Source organism: Chlorocebus sabaeus, chromosome 11 (assembly GCF_047675955.1).
Source record: "Chlorocebus sabaeus isolate Y175 chromosome 11, mChlSab1.0.hap1, whole genome shotgun sequence".
In the NCBI taxonomy this organism is placed as follows: Eukaryota; Metazoa; Chordata; class Mammalia; order Primates; family Cercopithecidae; genus Chlorocebus; species Chlorocebus sabaeus.
This window is the reverse complement of record NC_132914.1, coordinates 53,929,584-53,938,199: the sequence shown is the minus strand read 5'-3', so window position 1 is coordinate 53,938,199 and position 8,616 is coordinate 53,929,584. Positions and strand designations below refer to the sequence as shown.

Genomic DNA, 8,616 nt, shown 5'->3' with positions numbered 1-8,616 from the left:
TGTTAATAATAGGGAAAAGTGAGGGGTGTGGGAAGAGGGATTATAGGGGAACTCTACTCTCTGCTCAGTGTTTTTGTAAAACTAAAATTTCCCTAAAAAATACTCTATTAATTAAAAACAAACAACAGCAATGAAAACCCAAGTGTGCAAGAAGTGATAACTGCTGGGCATTGATGAGGAACACGTGGTAGATAAGGGCAGGAGGTCTGGTTGGGGGACCTGCCTTTGTCTTCATGTCCTCTGTCATTCTACTCCTCAGTCCTGAAGATAAACTCAAATTTGAAGACATTCAAATAATTTCTAAGACAAGGCAGTTTTGGCCAGGCGCGGTGGCTCAAGCCTGTAATCCCAGCACTTTGGGAGGCCGAGACGGGTGGATCACGAGGTCAGGAGATCGAGACCATCCTGGCTAACATGGTGAAACCCCGTCTCTACTAAAAAATACAAAAAACTAGCCGGGCGAGGTGGCGGGCGCCTGTAGTCCCAGCTACTCGGGAGGCTGAGGCAGGAGAATGGCGTGAACCCAGGAGGTGGAGCTTGCTGTGAGCTGAGATCCGGCCACTGCACTCCAGCTTGGGCAACAGAGTGAGACTCCGTCTCACAAAAAAAAAAAAAAAAAAAAAAAAAAAAAAAAAAAAGACAAGGCAGTTTTATACTGAGATAGTTTGGATATTTGTCCCCTTGAAGTCTCATGCTGAAATGTGATCCCCAGTGTCCGAGCTGCGGCCTGGTGGGAGTTTGGATTGTGGGGTGGATCCCTCGTGAATTGCTTGGTGCCATTCTCTTTCGAGGGAATGAGTGAGTTGTCTTAGTTCCTGCAAGAACTGATTATGAAGAAGAGCCGGACACTTCCCTTCCCTGTTGTTCCCTTCCACTCTTGCTGCTTTCTGCCTGCTCCCTTTTGCCTTCTACCATGAGTGGAAGCTTCCTGAGGCCCAGAAGCAGATGCTGGCACCATGCTTTTTTTTTTTTTTTTTTTTTTTTTTTTTGAGATGGAGTTTCACCTTTCGACCAGGCTGAAGTGAAGTGGCATGATCTCAGCTCACTGCAACCTCTGCCCCTGGGGTTCAAACAATTCTTCTGCCTCAGTCTCCTGAGCAGCTGGGATTATAGGCGACCGCCACCACACCTGACTGATTTTTGTATTTTTAGTAGAGATGGTGTTTCACCACATTGGCCAGTCTGGTCTCGAACTCTTGACCTCAGCCTGACCCACCCACCTCCACCTCCCAAAGTGCTAGGATTACAGGCATGAGCCACCACACTATGCTTCTTGTACAGTCTGCAGAATCATAAGCAAAATAAACCTCTTTTCTTTATAAATTACCCAGCCTCAGGTATTTCCTTTATAGCAGCACAAATAAACTAAGATACATACTGAGGATGATGATGCCAGCTGAAGAACCAGAAGGCTAGAGGAGGAGATAGGTCCAGCTATGGATGGTGAACTCAGATCAGAAATGGTAGACTTAGACAAGATCCAAAAATCTCCCTGAGCTGTGCAGCAGCAGCAGAGGCTTGAGATTCAGTTGGCAGGGTTGGACATCTCTACATCTAGTTGTCCCAGTTTTAGGTGTGTGTCCGAGTAGCTCCCTGTTCTAAAAGTTTTTGTTTCTGATTTCTTCTTCATTGTTAGGTGCCTTTTCTGGGGACTAAGAGAAGTGAGTGAAATAGGAGGAGGGACTCTGGACCTTTTTTTTTTTTTGGACGGAGTTTTGCTCTTGTTGCCCAGGCTGAAGTTCAGTGGTGTGATCTTGGCTCACTGCAACCTCCACCTCCCGTGTCCAAGTGATTCTCCTACCTCAACCTCCCATGTAGCTGGGGCTGCAGGCACCTGCCGCCATGCCTAGCTAATTTTTGTATATATTTTTTGTAGAGACAGGGTTTCACTATGTTGTCCAGGCTGGTCTCAAACTTCTGACCTCACGTAACCCACCCACCTCAGCCTACCGAAGTGCTGGGATTACAGGCGTGAGCCACTGCACCTGGCCTGGACTTCTTCACTGGCCTGTTTCCTTTGGTTGTCTGCCAGAGGTTGGTCATAGCTCCAGGGAGGAACCATTAGGTGCCTCCCATTAGGGCACAATTATGTGGGCCCTTTTACCGTTGTAGGAGGAACTATACGCCATCTTTCCCTATTTTCCAAACTGCAGATACCCCTAGAAGAGAGATTAAGCCCAGTTCGTATTGTTTTGATGTAAGCTTAAAAAGCAGTACTAGCGTGGTAATGAATGTGTTCAATTTGGGTATTGCATTGGAATTAAATAGGTAAAGACTAAAAAGTTTCTCTGATTTGGTCTGACTTGCTAATAGATTCTATTCTCCCATTCATCTACCTGATAAGTCCATAGAGTAATAACTCTATTTTTTTTTTTTTTTTTTTTTTTTTGAGACAGAGTTTCCCTCTTATTGCCCAGGCTGGAGTGCAATGGCATGATCTCGGCTCGCCACAACCTTCCCCTCCTGGGTCCAAGCGATTCTCCTGCCTCAGCCTCCCACGTAGCTGGGATTATAGATATGTGCCACCATGCCCGGCTAATTTTGTATTTCTAGTAGAGACGGGGTTTCTGCATGCTGGCCAGGCTGGTCTCGAACTCCTAACCTCAGGTGATTTGCCCATCTCGGCCTCCCAAAGTGCTAGGATTACAGACGTGAGCCACCGTGCCCAACCTGTAATAACTCTTTTAGAGTCTTTTCTTAGTTTGTTTTCTGTTGCTTAGAACACCTAAAACTAGGTAATTTATAAAGAAATTTATCTCTTACAATTGTCGTAGCTGGAAGGTCCAAGGCCATGGCTCAGCATCTAGTGAGGGCCTTCTTCGTGGTAGGGACTCTAGAGTCCTGATGTGGCCTGGACTCTGAGCATTACACGGCAAGGGGGTCCAGCATGCAAGCTCTGGTATTTCTCTTCTTATAAAGCCACCAGTAACACTCCCTTGATAACCTGTTAATCCATGAATTAATCATTCTGAAACACGTTTTAATCCATTCATGAAGGCAGACCCCTCATGACCAAATCACCTCTTTTTTTTTTTTTTTTTTTTTTTGAGATGGAGTCTTGCTCTGTCACCCAGGCTGGAGAGAAGTGGCACGATCTCGGCTCACTGCAACCTCTGGCTCCTGGGTTCAAGAGATTCTCTTGCCTCAGCCTCCTGAGTAGCTGGGACTACAGGCGAACGCCACCACACCCGGCTAATTTTTGTATTTTTATTAGAGACGAGGTTTCACCATGTTGGCCAGGATGGTCTTGATCGCCTTGATGGGATGACAGGTGTGAGCCACCACACCTGGCCTACCCAATCACCTCTTAAAGACCATACCTTTCTTTCATTTCTTTTTCTTTTTCTTTTTTTCTTTTTTTCTTTTTTTTTTTTTGAGACAGAGTCTCGCTCTGTCGCCCAGGCTGCAGTGCAATGGCGTGATCTTGCCTCACTGCAACCTCCGCCTCCCAGGTTCAAATGATTCTCCCGTCTCAGCCTCCCCAGTAGCTGGGATTACAGGCACCCGCCATCATACCCGGCTAATTTTTTTTGTATTTTTGTAGAGATGGGGTTTCACCATGTTGGTCAGGCTAGTCTCAAACTCCTGACCTCAGGTGATCTGCCCACCTTGGCCTCCCAAAGTGCTAGAATTACAGACATAAGACTGTACCTTTCAATACTCCCATATTGTGGATTAAGTTTCAACAGGATTTTTGGAGGGTACGAATATTCAGGCCATAGCATTTCTCCTACCCAGAGGTGAAAGGCACCCCTCCCTTTCTCTCCTTCCTGTTTCCTCAGAAGGTACAGAGGAAATTTTTTAAATCTAAGTTTAGGTCTAGCGTAAATCCTTAGGGTGACAAGGATATGGGGCAGAAGAAGCAGAAGCCACGAAGGGAAAAATGTTTGTAAGCGTGGGACAAAGGTGAGAAGGACAAAGTCTGGGCCAGGAAAAGGTAGATAAATATTTGTGCATGTTACGTTCTTCACTGTTTTCAAAAGGCATCAGCTTTTTTGGCTGGGGTAAATACGTTAGGTCTAAAAAGTAGTCATTCAGATTAGGGAAGCACTGAAGCAAAGGATGTGTTTTGGGCCAACTCGTTCCTCTGGCTTGTTTTTCTGGAGCAGGTGAGGATCACCTACATCCTTTAAGAGCGAAGATGAGGTGTGTTCAGGGCAATTGAATTTTCCAAGGGCTAAGACACTTTCTAGCTCTGTCCAGTCTTGGTGTCTCTTTGTCCTGAGACTTTCTCCACTTCCCAACCTGAGCACCGCTTCCTTCCAGCAGGGCTGCTCTGCTGTCCCCCTATGATCCAGGCTGTGCTGCTCCTTTGCTGTGTCCTGCTGTCCCTGGTAGCTGCCTTTCAAAGAAATGCCCAGAGTGGGGCCCTAACCTTCCAGCCATCTTTTCCAGAGACTGGGCATCCATCTCTTATCTCTGGGAGAGCGAGATTCCTCTCTCAGATCCCAGGACCAGCCAGGATCTCTTACACACAGCCCCCTCCCTAGTCCCTCTGCCTGAGTACCTGTCCAACTTAGCTCTGAAGGTGGCCTTGGAGGAGGTGGGCTGCCCAACTGAGGCCCATGTTCTGCAGCTTCAGCTCATTAGGATGGGAGGAAAGGATACCACTGAAACCGTCATCTGTGAAGAGTCAAAAGTTCAAGGAGGAGAAAGTGATTGGCAATACTAATATCATCGTGAGGGATCTGGGGGGAACCCCAGGGGAGCTTATGCGAGTCCAGCACTCCCGTTACCCTTCCTGAGGCATGTACCTATGGATGTGGGCAGGTGCTCTATGAGACAGCAGTGCTGATGTTTGAATTTACTGAGAAGCTCCCTTCCCCTAAACTGGTAACAGAGTTCAAGACTTCCGCTGTCAATGTCACTCAGAAGTGCACGGATGAGTCTTGGGAGCATTTGGAAGAAGTAGGCAAACGGCTGATTAATAACTCCGAAATTAAGAACTTCACAATGGCCCGGGTGCCGTGGCTCATGCCTGTCATCCCAGCACTTTGGGAAGCCGAGGCAGGTGGATCACGAGATCAGGAGTTCAAGACCAGCCTGGCCAACATAGTGAAACCCTGTTTCTACTAAAAATACAAAAATTAGCCAGTGTGGTGGCACGTGCCTCTAGTCCCAGCTACTTGGGAGGCTGAGGCAGCAGAATTGCTTGAACCTGGGAGGCGGAGGTTGCAGTGACCAAGATTGTGCCACTGCGCTCCAGCCTGGCAACAGAGCGAGACCCCCATCTCAAAAATAAATAAATAATATCTCGTTAATAATTAAAAAGAAAAAAAAAGAACTTCACAAGACCAGGGCGAGGGTTGGGCCCAGTCAGTGAAGGGACATGGGGCACCGTGGCACTCGCACAGAGAAGTGAGGGCACCTGCTAAGGCAGGTATGCAAAGATGTGTTTTCACCCAGATGTCCTTAGAGATAACTTGGATGAGCCCAGAGTTCTCCTCTGGGTGAAAGCAGAACCCTTTATAGTGGGTGCCTTGCAGGTCCCCCCCTCCATCCAAGTTTAGTCTTCACTGTCTCAGGAAGATATCCAACTATGTGCGAATCCGAGCCATGGAAGGAGCTTCCCCACTCCTCTACTGGTCTACACGGAGGCGCATCGCTTGTGGGAAGCTGCAGTTGGCCAAGGACCTGATGTGGCTTTACTTCGAAATATCTGAGAGTCTTTCAGTGAAGACACCTGAGGAGCGCCTGGAATGGTCTGAGGTTCTGTCCAACTGCATGTCTGAGGAGGAAGTTGAAAAGCAGAGAAATCAGTTTTCAGTGGACACCCTGCAGTTTCTGCTCTTCTTATACATTCAACAATTGAACAAGGCCTCTACTAAGGACATCTTTGATTGGAGAAGAGTGGCCTAGTCCCAGAAACAGATCTCAGTCTCCTGACCTGACTGAAAAATCTAATTGTCATAATAAGAACTGGAATGATTACAGTCACCAAGCTTTTATCTATGATCATGTCTGATCTCCCAAGCTGCTTTTAGATCCAGGACAACTCACTGCATCATTTCATTCAACCCATAGTAGTCTAGTGTCTCAAGAAGCTTCCTTATTGAAGGTAGAATAAGTAGAGCCAGGAAGATCTATCCACTTCATGAACTTGCACTGTAGTAACCACTGCTTGCAGATAGTGGCTTCTCAAAGATCTCTAAGACTTTCCTTTCTACAAGCTGGAAGCCTGGTTGAGGTCCTTTTGACTGGGAATCCATTTGGTACACCAATTTGCCTCAAGTCTGGAAAGAAATTGGCTTGGGCTCATCAAGTTGAAGGGACAACCAAAAGAGCTAAGATTGCTTGCAATTCTTCTTCTTCTTCTTTTTTTTTTTTTTTTTTTTTTTGAGATGGAGTCTCACTGTGTTGCCCAGGCTGGATCTCTGCTCACTGCAGCCTCCACTTCCTCAGCTCAAGCGATTCTCTTGCCTCAGCCTCCCAAGTAGCTGGGATTACAGGTACCCACCACCACGCCCAGCTAATTTTTGCATTTTTTTTTTTTTTTTTGAGACGGAGTCTGGCTCTGTTGCCCAGGCTGGAGTGCAGTGGCAGGATCTCAGCTCACTGCAAGCTCCACCTCCCGGGTTAACGCCATTCTCCTGCCTCAGCCTCCTGAGTAGTTGGGACTACAGGCGCCCGCCACCACGCCCGGCTAATTCTTTGTATTTTTAGTAGAGATGGGGTTTCACCGTGTTAGCCAGGATGGTCTCAATCTCCTGACCTTGTGATCCACCCACCTTGGCCTCCCAAAGTGCTGGAATTCCAGGCGTGAGCCACTGCACCTGGCCATAATTTTTGCATTTTTCATAGAGATGGGGTTTCACCATGTTGGCCAGGCTGATTTCAAACTCCTGACCTCAAATGATCCACTCACCTCGGCCTCCCAAAGTGCCAGGATTACAGGTATGAGTGACCACAACCGGCCCAGATTGCTTGTAATTCTAATGTGGCCCCTGGGATGCACCACATGGTGGTGATGAGCCAGGTTTACAAGCAGACATTGGCTAAGAGCTCAGATACTCTGGTGGGGGCGCATGTAGAGATTCATCATTGCGACAAATCTTTTATGTATCTGCTCTCTCCCTTATGATCTGTGACAATTGAGAAGTGCAGGAATAGCACCTTTGTCTTGGGCCCTGTAGCAACTATGCTTTACCTCCACAGTTGTGACAATGTTAAAGTCATTGCTGTTTGCCATCATTTGTCCATCTCTTCTGCGACAGGTTGCGTCTTTCACATTCTGATGCCTATGTGCCCACTCATTCTCTCTGGGAGCCAGATAGTAACTTTTGCCCCTTTTCATACCCATTACCCAATGCTAGGTAATGGACCCAGCATTAGTCCTGGTCAAAAGAGAACCATATGGCCAGGACTGGCCTTGCTACAGTGCGTAACTATTGGAATAATCCAATGGTTGTATGCAGAGAGAACAGCGACACTAGTGTCTTCTGGCTTTTACCACCTTCTGAATTATATGTATTTATTATTTCCTTTGAAATGGAAGAGGACACCACAGAGATTCCTGGGGGTCTTCCATCTGTTTATCAGAAAGCACTGGGTCAAAGAGAACTGAAGATACAGATCTGGCAGAAAACTTTGAAGAAGGCTCATTTGACATAGGACAAAGGAAGCAGTTCCAGGTACTGGTAGAGAACAAGTTTTATGAGTGGTTGATTAATACAGGACATCGCCAATAGCTGGACAGCCTTGTACCCCCTGCAGCAGGCTCCAAACCAGCAGCTGGATAAAGATCTTCCATGGAAACACTGGGCCCTGGAAATACAAGGATAAATGGAGTACGGTGCTCATCTTGAAACTAAATTGGGAAGGTGCTCTTGCTGCTTAAGAGACATTGGGACTTTTTCATCCTATTTAAATAACTTTAGTTGATTTCCATTCTATGTTCATTTATTACTGTGTAGGCTGAATTTTAGCTAAACTTTTGACTTTTGTATAAACATACTGCTTGTAGAACATCAGAAGACTCATCTTTGTGATGCCCAAATGAAAAAGTTGATGAAGGTAGCAGCATTGTATATATGTTAATATTAACACAATTGAGTGTAGATTTGCAACTATACTGTGTATCTTAATTTGCATGATGAAAGAATTTCATTCTTTCTACAGTTAAATAAGAGTTTTATAGTTCTTTGTAACTAAAAGGAAATTGCAACCAGGCACAGTGGCTCATGCCTGTCATTCCAACACTTTGGGAGTCTGAGGCAGGTGGATCACTTGAGGTCAGTAGTTTGAGAACAGCCTGGCCAATATGGTGAAACCCCGTCTCTACTAAAAATGCAAAAATTAGCTGGGCTTGGTGGCATGCCCCTGTAATCCCAGCTACTCGGGAAGCTGAGGTGGGAGAATTGCTGGAACGTGGGAGGCAGAGGCTGTAGTGAGCTGAGATCATGCCACTGCATTCCAGCCTGGGCAACAGAGCAAGACCCAATCTCAAAAATTATGTAAATAAATAAATAAATGGAAATTGCTACACCTTTTAAAAAATAATTGGAAGAAAAGTATGATTTGTTGGTATACATATATGGCATGGTCTTGGCTCACTGCAACCTCTGCCTTCCAGGTTCAAGCAATTCTCCTGCCTCAGCCTCCCAAGCAGCTGGGATT

General features: G+C 46.3%; 1 pseudogene; it reads left to right on the top strand.

Moving 5' to 3' along the window:
- Positions 1 to 5,617: 5,617 nt before the first annotated feature.
- Positions 5,618 to 7,875, top strand: LOC103238527 (TBCC domain-containing protein 1-like; annotated as a pseudogene).
- Positions 7,876 to 8,616: the final 741 nt, after the last annotated feature.